This window comes from Heterodontus francisci, chromosome 4 (genome assembly GCF_036365525.1).
Source record: "Heterodontus francisci isolate sHetFra1 chromosome 4, sHetFra1.hap1, whole genome shotgun sequence".
Classification (NCBI taxonomy): Eukaryota; Metazoa; Chordata; class Chondrichthyes; order Heterodontiformes; family Heterodontidae; genus Heterodontus; species Heterodontus francisci.
Window position 1 is genome coordinate 126,560,975 of NC_090374.1, and position 16,637 is coordinate 126,577,611.

At 44.0% G+C, this 16,637-nt stretch overlaps 1 protein-coding gene across 8 annotated transcripts in view; it reads right to left on the reverse strand.

Annotated features, from left to right (window-relative positions):
* LOC137369239 (guanine nucleotide-binding protein G(I)/G(S)/G(O) subunit gamma-7-like) overlaps nucleotides 1-16,637 on the reverse strand; it is a 361,449-nt gene that overhangs the window by 180,133 nt on the left and 164,679 nt on the right. Inside the window, exon 3 of one of the 8 annotated variants that reach the window (XM_068030137.1) lies at nucleotides 16,420-16,494. The exons of the other annotated variants lie outside the window; for them this stretch is intronic. The gene's annotated coding sequence lies outside the window, so the exon portion shown is untranslated. The remainder of the gene's footprint in view (nucleotides 1-16,419; nucleotides 16,495-16,637) is intronic. 8 annotated transcript variants of the gene reach the window in all.

The window sequence follows — 16,637 nt, forward strand, 5'->3', positions numbered from 1 at the left end:
TGAGTGGCTCTCTAGGCCATTTCAGAGGGCAGTTCAGAGTCAACCACATTGCTGTGGGCCTGTAGTCACATATTGGTCAGACTGGGTAAGGACAGCAGATTTCCTTTCCTAAAACTCAACTGTAAAACTGTTTTTTTGTGAAAATCCGATAGTTACACAGACACCATTACTGATACTAACTTTTTATTTCAGATTTATTTAATTAACTGAACTTAAATTCCACAGCTGCCATGGTGGGATTTGAACTTAATGGTCCATGCTTCTGGATTACAAGCCCAGCAACATAATCATTAAGCTACAATACCCTGTTTTTAATTGTGTGATCAGTTTTTATTACTGCTAAACAACTTCTCAGGCATTGAAAGTTTCTGTTACAAGTGTGCAGCCTTATTCCATCAGATTTTAATTGCCGGGAGATTAAAAAAAAATTGAAATCAGTTTTTTTTTGCTTTTTCTTTGCCTTTTTTCCTCTCTTTCTTAATCCAATATTTTTTCTCTCTCTTTATTTCGCTTTCTGTACCTGATTTGACATTGAACTCACGATTCTAACTTACACATCCTGGTTTAGATTCAGAACTGTTTATTAACAATTAGAACCATAGAAAGAATTCTTCAATCGGATTGGCTAAGGAGATACACAGTTACTTGCTCTGTTCACACAAGTTCCAATGGCGCTGGGCTGTTTCACTTTCTCACTTACAGCAACTTATTATGCAAAAGCCCCTGGAGTCTAATGAAGCTAATAAGACTAATGAATGGAAAGTGCTGTTTTCACCTGTTAAAGTAAATTCTGGCCCATTACATGTATGAAGTCTCATCATCATGCAACTATCCAGAGCTTTGGAAAAGGTTACTTGGGTTGTTAGTGGCCTCCACCTTTGCCCTCCTGTTGGTGAAACTGCTTCATAATAAAAAAAAATAGTGAATTCTCACAGCAGGATGGTAGAATTCTGAATGTACAAACCTAGTTTAAAAAACAGTTCCGCATGATGAACTGGGCCGTTTCAAATTCTTGAACTATAATAGAATTATTTAAAAGAAAATGTGGTATTCCACAATTTTGTGTAACAAAAGTGGGGTATTGCATAAATGACATGTGGAGCAGATCATGCTAAATAATATTATGTAACATCCGACACTTTGAAATTGAACTTGCAAATTACAATTAACATTTTCAAAAAATATAGCTTTGCAAATTCATCATCAAATAAACACCAAAATATTTTTCACACATTTCATTTGAATCAACCTGGGTTCTATAGGGTGGCCCAGTATTTATAATGTTATGGTATTGGGTGTTCTAATCACAATCTTTCCTGATGACTGTCCTTGTGATTGTGATTGTTCACAAATGTACTTTTCTACTGCTATAACTGTGACTGAAATGATAGTTAAAATATGCTATTAAATTGGATTTGAATAATGGATGATGGAATAATTGGCATTTAGTTATTACATTTCAGGACATTTCCAGCACAACCTGTTACAAAATAAATCACTGGTACAAGAAAATTCTGACTAAAACATCTAGGTGCTGCCAGTAGAAAGCACCATGTTTACACTGTACTGTCAGTCTTTATCGTAAATTTCCTATGTACAGATGATAAAAAGAACTTCCTGTACATGTGGTTGCTAACCAAGGTAGAATTCTTGTGAACAAAATATAACTTCCTCGACTAAAGAATGGGGACATGCTAGAGAGCAAACCACCACAGAGTTAATGTGAAACAATGTGGTGAACAGAAGCCAAGATTTTCCTAAAAGCAAACACACAATTTTTGAAGAAACATTCCCTGCAGTGTTACTTCTAAAAGCCCTTCATCCACAGTGGACATTTGTTACAGAAACAACTCTATCAAGAAACTGAACTTTAGAATGTACAAACAGGAACAGGCAATTTAGTCCAACTAGTCAATGCTGCTGTTGATTCTCCAGATGAGCCTCCTCCCACCTCTTGTCACCGAACCTCATTAATATATTCTTCCATTCCTTTCTCCCTCATGTGTTATCTGGCTTCCCCTTAAATGCATTGATGCTATTCAACTCAACTACTCCAAGTGGTAACAAGTTCCACAGTCTAATCACTGTCTGGGTAAAGACGTTTCTCCTGAATTCCCTATTGGATTTACTGGTGACTGTCTTATATATATGGTTCCTACTCTTTGACTCCCCAACAAGTGGAAATATCTTCCCTATGTCTAACCTATCAAACCCTTGCATAATCTTAAAAACCTCTGTTAGGTCACCCCTCAGCCTTCTCTCTTCTATAGAAAAGAGCCCCAGCCTGTTCAATTTCTCCTGAAAGGTGTAACCGCTCAGTTCAGGTATCATCCTTGTGTATCTTTTTTGCACCTTCTCCAGTATCTATATCCTTTTTATAATTAGACCATAAATTTTCCCAGCACTCTTCAGTGTGGTCTAACCAAGGTTCTATACAAGTTTAATATAACTTCTCTGCTTTTCAAATGTATCAACTTTAGAAGAATAAGCTTTTTGTTCAGATGACAACAGGAGAAAGATGGGATGAAAACTGAACATTAGGGAACAACAGTTTGCACTAAGCATCAGGAGAGCAATCGTCACTTTCACATTTTTAATTCATAGTAGCGAAATTTCTTTCCACAGCATACCAGTGTTTATACTTATTGCTTGATGTATGTACATCCAATAAAAAATCTAATCTACCTTTCTTTCTCCAAATTATTTTCTCGTTTTCCTCATGTCTACACTAACTGTAGGCAAGCGACCTGCTCCGAGGCTTCTTTTAATGCTGCTCTGAAATAGTTACAAGGAAATGCACAAAAGCAACTCCATGATACCTTTCCATTTGATTTTTCCAATCTCTCTTTGAGAAGACACCTGACCTCAGCCTGGTGTTTTTTCACAACACTGTGGCTGAGATCAGGAACTCAGTGGTTACTGTTAAGTTATTTACATTCACCTGGAAGTTTCCCACCAGCTGAAGAAAATCTACATATTTTAAAACTAAGCGTTCAGCTATTCATGGACCTTGGCTTCAAAAAGCTAATTCACATGCTGACGTTAAAGTCCTGTCAGCGCTTGACTGTAAAAAGGGCTTTGTATTGTATCACTGCATCAACAGGCAATTCAAGAGGAATTTGTTCCCCATTCCCATCTTCACAATGGGACTCTCAAGAATGAGTAGGGGTGCATATTAATCCTCAACCAGATACCATTTAGGGTCTTCAGTTAAATTGAAGTTGCGTCATTCAGATTATCCTCTGCTGCCGCTGCTGGTGTCTCTGACCAGGTCTGTGCTGTTTCACCACCCCCCGCCCCTGCCCCCACACTCACTCTTTTATCCTCTGCCACCCCTGCTGGTGTCCCTATCAGGTCTGCTACCCAGAACTCAAGCTGCTGCAGCTGACAACACTTCCTGTACACAGGAGGAAGAATTAATGGTGGCGGGCCCGGGAAATGGCGCCTTTCCCATTCATCACGAGTGTCTGACCCACCACGATTACGCAGCTGGTGGCTATTTTGATCGTGGGGGCATGGGATCCCCACCCCCACCCCATCACGTGGCGAGGGTGGGAGGCGAGTCGGTGATTACGTTGTCAGATCACTCTGGAGCAGATGCTGACTCCATATTTAAAGGTCTGCCAGCCCTGCATTCACTCCTACCTTAGAGTCATCTGCAGCTTTCTTCTGCCTGAAACTCTGCTTGACTGCTTCCCATCCCGTGCCCCCCACCCCCCGCTTCTTGTCCCCTGAGGAGGGCAGCACAGAATAGCCAAGGCAAGACAAAGGTTGGTCCCACAATTCAGTAATGCCTCCTTTCAGATTCTCCTCCAGATTGCAAGGGAAAGGCGGGAGGTTCTCTTGCCCAGCGATGGCAAGAAGAGGTGCTCCTGCCTGACCAAGCAAGCCTGAGTGGAGATCGCAGAGGAGGTCAGCACCCATGGGGTCACCCAACACAACGGGATCCAGTACAGGAACAGGATCAACGACCTCCTGCGTTCTGCCAAGGTGATTGCTCCATACCACTTGCCTTTTTCAGGATTGCATGTGACTATGAAGGAGGGTGCACTGCAACGCGTTGGCTGAGGGGCTAGGGTTTCACCTCATCCTTATGGATGCATGGCTTCACCACAGGTCACCTTCCTTCATAGTTCACCCCCCTTAACTCACCTGACAGTGAGTGTCAGCATGAAATACATCAGATCCCCCAGTATGGAACGAGGGACTGACATAAGCAGAAACGTTATGTTGATCTGTCTGCCATTCTGTACTATCTCCATTGTTACAGACAGGTGAGAGATGATAGGGGTGGCTCCCCCTTTTCCACCTCTCAACTGACCAAAGACAGCGTGTTTATAAAAAAAAAAATCGTGTTTTGACCCGAGTACTTCAACTGTCAAAACAGACAAATGACAGGTTTTCTCATAAGTTTTACAAGGATATGTTTAGTATTCAACACCCAAAACATACGCAACTACACCCACTCTCACACAAATACAGATACACTCACACTCAAGAAGAGATAGAGATTATAAAGTAACATGCATTTAGGTCTTAATTTTTAAGAGTTTTCTGTTGCACTTGCTTTTTCCTGAGGTGAAGACTTGAAACGGTACAGGCCTGTAATCCTTTTCCTTGTTCACTGAAGAAAAACCTTGGGAAGTTCAGGAGGATGGATGTACTGTTGCAGATTTTTCTTGTTATATTCCAGTCAAAATTCCATGGTGAAATCTTTGTACAATTTTTCAGGTGGGAAATTCAAGGCCAACTCCAATCTCTGCCTAAATATTGCTTAAAAGCTGGCAGTGTTAGGCAGGGTCCTTTCTCTTCAATGGCACTGATTTATTCTGTCTCTATCTTTGTCATCCCAGAATATACCTATATTAAAACTCTTTATCGGAAAACTAGTTTCTGTCATGTGACCAGAGTTTCTCTTCCATTAAATTCATAGTTTCTGATAGCTAGGCCATTGTCAGACAATGGAGTTTGAGTGTCACTCAATCACATTCCATCCTGATAAAGTAGAGCTTTTCACACCCATTCTCTGGAGTTCAAGCTTGGAGTCAAAACATCTGCCATAGCATTGTTAACCCAATTGGTTGGAGAGATGCAGCCATTACCATAGAAAGGCCATTTTGCATCTTAATAACTTCTCAAAGCTATGTCCAGAAAGGTCATTTGTATTTTAATGACTTCGCCAAGACTTGTCCAGACAAGAAACTTAGCTCAGGGTTCTTGCAGTTTCATGTGAATCGGCAGGAAAGAAAAGGTCACCTGACCTCCCAACTCCATTTTGTTTTACAGGAAAAATGTCCGTTTAGGGTTTATTTCATAAGCTAATTTTATAGTTCATAAGTTCATATTGCTTAAGAGTGATACCATCCTTCCTCTTGCAGGACAAGAGGACCCGAAATAAGAAGGAGATAGCTTGTACTAGCAGAGGACTCTCAGTCCAGTCACCTCCGCTGAGGAAGAGGTAATGGAGCTGGTGGGCACTCAGGGTGGAGGCGCAATATCGGATGAGGAGATTGGAGGCCCCGTGCAAGAGAGTGTGGATGGGCTCCCGTCAGTATATGTATTAATGTTGGAGACCCACATCACGCCTGGTTGGCATCAGGAGATTTGCACAGCCTAACCTACACATGTTTGTGCTCATTTATGCAAGTAGTTGTTTGTAGGGAACGACAGCCACAGGGGGACAGTCGTTCACCTCTGAGGAGCAGGACCACTCAGAGGATGCACCCTCCACCAGCACAGATACTTTCACCTTGGTGGGTACGCGCTTGGCTTTAGAATCAGGGTCACAAGCTGGTGAGAGAACCACATACACACTCAAGAAGCTGGCTGAGGCTGAGACAGCCGAGGCCTCTGACACTCGGAGGACTGTGGGTGGCCAGGCCCATGCTGAGCCCTAGGAGGATGATGATGCTCTGGTGTGAACAGCACAGGGCATGCTGGAGTTGCAGAGAGACATAAGGCAATATCTGCCAGAGGTCATGCACAGCCATGAGCAGACGATGGGGGAATCCATCCATACCATGACTGCTGCCATGTCTCAGGCGTGTGAGTGCATAGCTTCCTCCATTGAGTCGTTGGTGACCCTCATGGGGAGCCAGATCTCACAGATGCGTGCAGACCTGCACATCACGCCCGGAATTTTACGTTGGGGTGGAGGCCCTGCCCACTAGCCGGAAAGTCGGAGACTGAGCCTGCCTCCGCCAGGCCTGGGATTTTTCTCTCCCCAGGCCTTTAATTGGCCTTAGGCGGGACTTTCACCTCCTTGAGAGAGGAAGTCCCACCTAATGGAGCTGCCGGCTAATCAGCGGGCAGAAGGCCGCCAGATTATACCTGGCAGTATTCTTTGGCCTTTGCCATCCGCCCGCCAAGGGTAAAATACCCGCGGCGGTGGGAGGAGGCCCTTAAATGCCAGTTAATTGGCCACTTAAGGGCCTAGATTGTCCTGAGGTGGCTGGGCCATTTCTCGCCGCCGCCACCCTGCATAAAATGGCACCGGGGTGGGAGGGAGTTGGGAATGGCCCCCGCCTCCCACTCAATTTTACACCCTCCGGCCCACCTCCCCCCCCCCAACCCCGTCATCAGCCCGCTCATTGGGAGGCCGTAAAATTCCGGACCATCACCTTGGCCAGGAACCCAACATAGCAGTGGCAAGACGAGAGAAGGAAATGGAGCCTGAAGGGTTGTCCAGCTCCTAGTCCTTCTCTAGTGAGCAGGGAGGCTCAAGACAGCCTTCAAAGGGAGGAGAAGGGGATGCCATCCACATCTGGGGGCTCCCCTCATGGCGCTCAGAGTGTGGCCACTGACTCCACCAGTGAGCTCTAGGAGCCGTGAGTCCTGAGGAGAGTCCTGTACCAGCCAGGACACGCCCAGGCAGCCGGGGCGTTCCAGACCTCAGACAGTCAGATGACACCTGTCTGAACATCATTGTGAGCTGCTGACCTCCCCATTCCCCCTTTGGGTAATGCCAATGTGACCAAGCCCTCATTAACATACTAATCTAATGACAGCTCCTTTTAACATATCGTCTCCCATGGTCACTAGCGCGCATTGCAGCCACTCGCAAGACAGGGACCACAAATTGAAGGGAAGCGACAGAGTTCAGGCATTAAGGTGAACCTTTACTTGATTCCCTGTGAATGGACTTCAGGATGGCTCTAAGTGAGTCATTATGAGGTTGTCTCTTGCCTCCTTTGCACGTTGCTCAACCTATCTGGCCTCCTGCCTTTGCAACTGAGGATCTGGCAATTCTCTCGGCAGAGTTGCTGATGGACATCAGAGCCCAACCTTGATTATGCTCCACCTCTGTTCCAGCAGTGTGAGCGACCAGAGCCATCAACCCTAAACTACACGCCCGTCACCCCAAATCCACACTTAACCCCCTGCAGAGCCCCCAGGACCCGGATCCCCTTACAGAGCCCCCAGGACCCCAGACCCCCTTGCAGAGCTCCAAGGACTTGGACCCTCTTGCAAAGCACGCAGCAACACGGTCCGACAATGGCCTTCGAACCCCCCTCTCTTCCCTTATACAGCAATGCTCAAGGCTACCTACCTGTCGCGGCAATCTGGCCTCTCACCGCAGTGCCACCAGATTTTAATGGTCGGGAATCCAAAGGCATGTGAGTACCGCCTGCCGTTCACAGAATCGTGGACCAATCATTATATCGGATTTAATTATATTTATATGTATGTAAATTGGTATTTTAGCAATTTAAAACAGGTTCCCGTTGCACTGCAGCGACAGTGCCACCATTGTAATTTCCAGCCACTGACAAAATCTAGAATCCACATCATGACACTGGATTTCCGAATGATTGCGATGCAATTCTCCGTTCCCCCATGCCCACCCTCGATGGAGGCATTAAATTCAGCCCAAGGTTGTCCAAGACATGAGAAATATCCTGGAGTTCTCACATGGAACAGGATGCACACTCCACAGGACCAAGGTGCCCTGCCATGCCTCTTTCTATTGAACTATTAAACTTACTACTTAAAAAAACACTCACCAGCTACTCACCAATCAGCTGCTTCTCCTGTGCTGACATCACTTTATTTTATAGGGAGGGTAACTGAAATGTTTTTACTTAACTCTTACATAAAAACATTAGATTTTAATTTACTGAAAAATTCAGAACCCTTTAGTGTTACTGTCCCCTGTTATTTAATTTTAACTTTATCCTCTAGATCTGATTGATTAATTGAGCACTGATTTTAATTATATGATAAATTATCAAACTGGTTTTAGATGTTATACTGTTACGATCAGGTGAGAAAGAGGTCCAGGGTTCCTTTCAGCCTTCACATGGTCTTACTGTAACAGGGTTTAAATTTTAAACACACCATGTTTTTAGCTCCCCCGTAGTGAGTCCGTGTTCATCGTTTTCCAATTATAAAGCAAAGAAACCAGTGCAACAGGCTTTATGGGGTTTAAAGAAGAAAAGTGAAATTTATTAAACTTATTTTATTAAACAATTTATTAGAGTTCTTTGAAGAAGTAACGTGCTGTGAATAAAGGGGAACCGGTGGATGTACTGCACTTCGATTTCCAGCAGGCATTTGATAAGGTGCCACATCAAAGGTTATTGCAGAAAATAAAAGCTCATGGTGTAGGGGATACCATTTTGGCACGGATAGAAGATTAGCTAGCTCACAGGAAACAGAGAATAGGCACAAATGGGTCATTTTCTGCTTGGCAAGATCTAAGGCGTGGTGTGCCACAGGGATCAGTGCCTGGGCCTCAACGTTTTGCAATTTACATAAATGACTTAGATGAAGGGACCGAAGATATGGTTGCTAAATTTGCTGATGACGCAAAGATATGTAGGAAAGTAAGTTGTGAAGAGGACATAAGGAGGCTACAAAGGGATATAGATAGGTTAAGTGAGGGGGCAAAGATCTGGCAAATGGAGTATAATGTGGGAGTGTGCGAAATTGTCCACTTTGGCAGGAAGAATAAAAAAGCCTATTATCTAACAAAGTGATTACTGACAACGCAGACTGCAGCTTACCTCATCCGACTGGTTCCTACCCTCTGCGCATGCGCTGCGTTCCGCAGTGCCAGGACTGGTTGGCGCATGCGCAGATGACGTCATCGCATAACGTGGGCAGATGGGGTTGGCGCATGCGCAGATGACGTCATCACGTAACGCGGGCAGATGGTTGGGGGGGGGATCCGGGCCGGAGAGAGCAGGGGTGGGGGTAGAGGGGGGTCTGGGCAGCGAGTAGAGAGCGGGTGCGGGGAGAGCACGGCCGAAGACCTTGTTGGTGGCAGGTGCGCTCTCCTCCTTCCCCCAGCCGCCCGCTCCCGACCCCCGCTGCTCGCTCACCCCCCCCCGCCCGCTTGCTCAGCGCCTCACCCCCACCGACCGCTCGCTCACCGCCCGCTTGCCACACCCCCGACTGCTGGCTCGCCCACCCGCCCGCTCTTTCACTGCCTGCCCGCCCGCCCACTCGCTCCCTCCCCTCCCCGGCCCGGCCTGCTTGCTCCTCCCCCTCCCCGGCCCGCTCGCTCCCTCCCCTCCGGTCATTGTGTGCTGCCATGTGTTTAGGTTGCCATCGTGTGATTATTTGAGCAGCGCCATCTTTAATCCTGGCAGCTGCCTGACGTCGCAGACTGTGACATTTTAGTGGCACCTGCTGCATTTGCGCATGTGCCATTGCAGCGCCACCTAGAGGTGGTGTTGTCAGCAAACGCAGCCATTCTCTAAATGGCGAGCGATTGCAGAGCTTTGGGATGCAGAAAGATCTGGGTGTCCTAGTGCATGAATCACAAAACGTTAGTACGCAGGTACATCAAGTAATTAGGAAAACTAATAGAATGTAATTGTTTATTGTGAGAGGAACTAAATACAAAAGTAGGGAGATTATGCTTCAGCTATACAGGGCATTGGTGAGACCACATCTGGAGTACTGTGTACATTATTGGTCTCCTTGTTTAAAGAAGGATGTAAATGTGTTGGAAGCATTTCCGAGAAGGTTTACCAGACTAATACCTGGAATGGGTGGGTTGTCTTATGAGGAAAGGCTGGACAAGCTAGACTTTATCTGTTGGAGTTTAGAAGAGTAAGAGGTGACTTGATTGAAATATATAAGATCCTGAGGGGTCTTGACAGGGTGGATGTGGAATGGATGTTTCCTCATGGCAGAATCTAGAACTAGGGGGCAATGTTTAAAAATAAGGGGTCGCCCATTTAAGGCTGAGATAAAGAGAAATTATTTCTCTCAGTGGGTCGTGAGTCTTTGGAATTATCTTCCTCAAAAGGCAATGGAAACAGAGTCTTTGAAAAATTTTAAGGCAGAGGTAGATAGATTCTTAATAATCAAGGGGGTGAAAGGTTATCGGGGGTAGGCTGGAAAGTGGAGTTGAGGTTAAAATCAGATCAGCCATGATCTAGTTGAATGGCGAAGCAGGCTCGAGGGATCGAGTGGCCTACTCCTGCTCCTAATTCGTATGTTAGTATGTTCGTATGTTGAAGTGCCATAACTTACAAGACTATGGACCTGGATAATGGGATTAGTCTGGATAGCTCTTTCTTGGCCAACACAGACACAATGGACTGAATGGCCTCATTCTATGCTGCAAGTTTTTAGGACTCTAGGAGTACAAGTACAGGTAAAGACACACAGAAAATAGGCACTAAATGAATATACAATAGTGGTTAGTTGACTTTTGTATGGAATATTGAATGCTTTGATTGATAAAGTTGATTTGGAATGTTTGTTTTGTGGTGGTTTTTATTTCAGCATTGTGGCCAAGAAGACGCTATGATAGTCAGTATTAGAGGGAAGGGAAGGTGTGGGACAGTTGTTGAATGGGGAATTGGGATTCTGTTCACTGGTACTGCAGTTGGATGAGCTGTTCATGGTCAGCCAGGCTGGAAAGGATTGTGTTAGCTGCCTCCGCCCTTTCTATTGCTCCTCCTTTTCTTCCTCAGCTGCTCGCCCTGTATCTAGTGGCAATATCCGTGCCCTCATGATGGTAAGGTTGTGCAGGATACAGCAGGTAATAACAAATCATGACAGGGGCTCTGGTGAGTACTCCAGGACTCCTCCAGAGTGTTCCAGGCAGTGGAAGTATTGCTTAAACACTCCAATGGTCTATTCAATGACATTTCATGTGGCAGAATGGCTCTCGTTAAATGCATGCTTCTCACATGCACGTAGGTTATGTACTGAAATCATGAGCTCGCTGGTCATCGGATAGCTCTCATCACCCAGTAGCTGCCCTCTGATCTCTGATGGTGGCTCAAATGCTGATGGTACAGTGGACTGGTGTAGAATAAAAACATCCTGACTACTGCAAGGATAGCAGACACTGACCTGCATGATGCGCTGAGAATGGCCACACAACAGCTGAACATTGAGGGAGTGGAATCCTTTGCGGTACATCTGTGAGTTTACATGCGGCACTCTTAAAGCAACAGGTGTGCAGTCAATGGCATCCTGCTCCTTGGGGAAAGCTGCATGTACACTCTATTTTTTTCTGGAAAAAGAGAATTAAATATATTCTCCTCTCTTTGCGCACAGAGCATCAGTAACCTCCCTTATAAAGCAGTGGACAACGATCTGCGAGATGTTGAAGATGTCGCCTGCTCCAGCCCAGCAGGAGCCTGACGCAAAGAAGTTGAAGGCCATGGTTACCTTTATAGCCAACGACAATGACATTTTTACCCTGCTTTGAGGCTTCAGATCTGCCTGGAAGAGGTGGCAGATTTCTGTGAGCACCTCCTTAGTGAAAACGGTGATGTCACACACACTGTTCCTCACTGAGACTGAAATAGGAGAAATGCTCCCTGAAGAACCTGGGTGGATATTGTCTCCTGCTGAGAGTTTTCCCTCCTCCTTCTCCTCCCTCTTCGAGCAGCTTTCTCACCTCTGTGTCGCCTCTGTTCATTCTCATAGGAACATAGGAGCAGGAGTAGGCCATTCAGCCCATCGAGTCTGCCCCGCCATTCAATCTGATCATGGCTGATCATTCATTTCAATGCCTTTTTCCCACACTATCCTCATATCCCCTTATGTCATTTGTATTTAGAAATCTGTCAATCTCTGCTTTAAACATACTCAATGACTGAGCTTCCACTGCCCTCTGGGGTAGAGAATTCCAAAGATTCACAATCCTCTGAGTAAAGAAATTTCTCCTCATCTTGGTCCGAAGTGGCTTTTCCCTTATTTTGAAATTGTGTCCCCTGGTTCTAGACTCCCCAACCAGGGGAAACATCTTAGCTGTCATGCTACAGGCCAAGGCAGGTAGAAACATGGAGAAAATGTGAGTAGAACACTTGAAGTGAGAACCAAGGCCTTCACCACTTCCTGTAAACCTGACCAACTTTAAATGGCAATACAAACCTCCAAACACTTCTACTAGCTCAACAACAGCCAATAGAAATCAATAAGCATATTCCAGCGCACATGCTGATAATCTACCCAAAATGGCATCCGGGACAGGCAGCATAAAAAGAGCCCGTGTGCAATGTAAGTGCCACGTTGCATCTGAAAATGGCACCTGTAGCACCGTATTTTGCGGCCTACAAGTCAAATTTACCACAAGAATTAAATATACACAGAGGCAAAATAATGTTAAACTTACAGACAAGTAATATGTAGACTTGAAAACAACAATCTCTCTAGAATCTCCTTTTTACGTAATCATTAATGATTACTTTGATGAACTTCCATGAGGGTGCATTCTTCTGCACCTGCAGAATACTGGATCACACTGATGACATGGCATTGCAGTTGAACTAAGTGAACAAAGGATGAGCAACCAATGGAATACCTTTAAACCAAAGAAATCCTTTATGTCACAGGTACTGATCCACTAAATTCCCTTCTTTTTGGACATCGATCAATGAGTCAACCATTACAGGTAACAGTTTTTCATCCCTATAAGGCCCACTTACATTCATACAGAATTTCAAAAAAGTGAGGTTTCCAGCTGAACAATCTGGAATTGATGCAGCTAAGACTTTGATGATTCCCCTCTGCTAGATTGATGGAGCTCAAAATGGTGTTTCATGTATTAATTCAAAGCCTGAACACAACAAAGGTTTTTCCTTTTGAAGCAACTAATAGAGCTCCATTTTAAATTCTACAGTACATTGGAGCAGCTACAATTTCATACAGAACAGAAATATTTTATGACATGCCTAGCAAAATTGATCAGCTTATTGCTGACAAACTGTTTTGTGAAGGCAATGATAGATCTAGCACCTCAAAACAAATTTCAAATGTTTACAGGTATGTTCTAGCTTATGTTCTCAGTCTTGAGGTTTCTGCATTGGTATAAGCAACACAACGCGTACTATTTCTAAATCAGAGAATTCTAAATAATGCTTTTGTTGGAATGCAGTGGAAGTTAAAACAACAATTACAATATTTTTAAGATACGGGGTGAAATTGGTCTTAGACAGTTGTGCTAAACGAATGGTGGCAAATCAACAGCCTATTTTACACCCTCCCTGATTTTCTTTTCCATCAAAGGCAATAGAAATGAAAATCGGGCAGAGTGTGAAACGAGCTGCTGATTTACTACAGGCTGTTTTGCACAACTGTGCCAGACCAATATTGCTTCCTCAGACTCTCAGTCCAAAGGATAATAATGTAAGAAAAACCTGGAAATATATGTCAGTTCCCTGAGCAGCTGAAAATAGAAAAGACAGATGACTCTGATGAGGCATTTAACCGGTTTTCTTTATTTTCAGGTACTGATGGATCCGCTGCATATTTCCAACATTTTCTGTTTTTATTTTAGATTTCAAGCATTTGCAAATTATTCCTATTCATGTATACAAAGTAGGGCAAATCTCCATTTTCTATACTTAGTACCCAGACATCTCTTAACTTCTGACAATCTCTATTAATCACACAAATATCCCTCTATAAAACTAGCTCTGTGCTCTTGCTGATTAAATAAATTCTGGGCTCAGAGTCATATGTAGGTTATAACTGTGTTATGATTAAGAAATATGAACCTGAAATTCCAATCAGGCCCTAAGTGGAAATATGTTGGCTTGCTGGTTGGGGGCAAGAGACTAGCGCAGAGTTCCAGCCCAGCAGGATTCTGACCTACTTGCACTGCAATGATGAATTACAGTGGAGGATGAAGAGAAGAGGATAACTCTTCCACCTGTGCCCTATATGCCATGTCTAAAGGAGTTCCCAGAAATTCCATCCATTATGTTCTTTGCAGAACGCAGCAGTACTCTCAGCACATGGTACAAGTCCCAATGAGGTTCCTCGAACGATTCCAGATCTCTTGTAGCCAAGCTAAATGATTCCAGAGGGGATTAACTGCCTTCAAAAAATGCCTCACTTGCTCCACTGTAAGGTGAAAATTTGAAACACTTATTTCTTCTTTGGCTCTCCCTGGGCTTAATCTCCCGTCAGAGCAGCGTAGCACCACTCAAATTTTACTGCTGAGAGTTTTGGACAGGTGCTGCTGATGTGTTTTTACAGGTGTGGGCTGCCCATCTTGAGTCTGTTAATTATTCTGCCCGTGCAATTTGAGAGAGTGGGGGGGGGGGGGGGGGGGGGGAGATCTGGGGCTCCCAACTTGGCGGACTTAGATTCTGCTCCAATGAGCTCCATCAGCAGTGGTCTCCATTTCATTATGTTACTTCGCACAGTTCCAATCTTACATATTATTAAAAACTTGCTGAAGGCACTGAAATCTCGGGCTATGTGTTGCCTAATTAGTAGACTACAAAAGTGATTAGACAACAAAGTCTTTGTAATCAGGTAGTAACACACAGGCCAAAGGCCAAAGATTGGATGGATAATTAAAGCTCCAGGCCCAAATTGAGTGCTATGGAGGACACTTTAATAGCTCCCTACATTAAAAACAAAAGTTTAGCATCTCAGAAATAAAAACATAAACTATGGATAAATAATTGAAAAGGAATGAAATAATGTATATAAATGAAAACAGACAAAGGGAAAATTAATTGGGATTAGAGTAAAGAGTTGGGCGGCACAGTGGTTAGCACTGTAGCCTCACAGCTCCAGCGACCCAGGTTCAATTCTGGGTACTGCCTGTGCGGAGTTTGCAAGTTCTCTCTGTGACCGCGTGGGTTTTCGCCGGGTGCTCCGGTTTCCTCCCACAGCCAAAGACTTGCAGGTTGATAGGTAAATTAGCCATTATAAATTGCCCCTAGAATAGGTAGGTAGGGGAATTGAGGGAAGGTGGGGATGTGAGAGGGTAATGGGATTAATGTAGGATTAGTATAAATGGGTGGTTGATGGTCGGCACAGACTCGGTGGGCCGAAGGGCCTGTTTCAGTGCTGTATCTCTAAATAAAAAATAAATAAATAACTGCAGTTGAAGAGGTTAATATATGAGCGCTGGTGTTAGGTGGAGCTATCCGCTATTCAATTCTACGCTTTACAGATGAAAAATTCTCGAGGGGGCTTTATAAAATCCAATCCCAGCTGTTTTCAAAATATAACTATTATGACCACAATGAATTAACACCACCTCCCACTAGGTGTTGTCACATTAGTGCAATCTGTAAAAATCCTGCATTCATGAATTGGATGCCCCAAACTGTACAATACTCCATTTCTGGCAATTAAGAGAAGTTTAGAGAGCTCCACTTATCTGCAAGAAGTTTATACTGGTAAAAGCATAGATTTTCTATTGGTGCTATATGTGCCAGTCAGTTTATGAATGCGCTTTCCCTGGCAACTGCAGTAACCATTAGTTAACATTAAATTAATTTATCAATGTTGGAGCCATTGGCTACCAAATGAAACCTGAAGATGGAATTACATACTCACAAATTCTTATTTCTTTTAAACTTGGCAAAAAAATGGTTCAACAACTTAATTCTCTGTCTTTACTGAATGCACTTGTATGCTTAAAAAGCTTTGCGGGGAGGGGAGTGGAGGAAGAGGAAGATAAGTGGGGGTGGAGGGCCTGCAAAAAATCCTATCTTGTTGCAACCTGGCTCGTGATTATTGATCAGGCTAACTTTCAGGTCTCTGTGTATTGCTAGTGGTAGCATTGCTGTACAATAGATCATGGACTGAAACGTACCTGCTGAGAGTGACTTGGAGCTGACAGACCTAAGTTAGACTGCTGGTTCCCCAGGGAAGGTGCAGCACTGTACATTGTGCACCAATATCCAAAAGGCAGCTAAACTGTAAGATCTGTAGAGAGCTGAGCATCCAGTGATGTGAAACTTTGCTTCCCATTAGACTGCAGTTAGAGTGCAGTCAAAGGTGCAGGAGATGGCATCATTGCTTGTGTTAGGTGCACAAGTTCGTAGTGATATGCAACTGATATCTTTTCTCATCTTGTATGTAATGCAACCATCGATGAAAACAGTGTGGTATAATTGGCATGTCAAAAATCTGGCTACATCATTAAGTAAAATTAACATTCTTTGTCTTATGGAAAAAATGTAACAATTCTCAACCAACCTTAGTTTAATAGGCCTGCATTAAAGATTACAATCGTGCATGAAATCCCACTGCTGCAAACTAGATCCACTTGAGCTATCAAATGAATGATAAGAAGAAAATAGCAAGCTGTTATTTTGTGCCATTATATGCTGTGAACTTTGAACACCAGAGGATTTGTGCAGATATTAAGATACGAGTCACAGCAATTAGAGGATTTATTTTGCACTAAATATTCA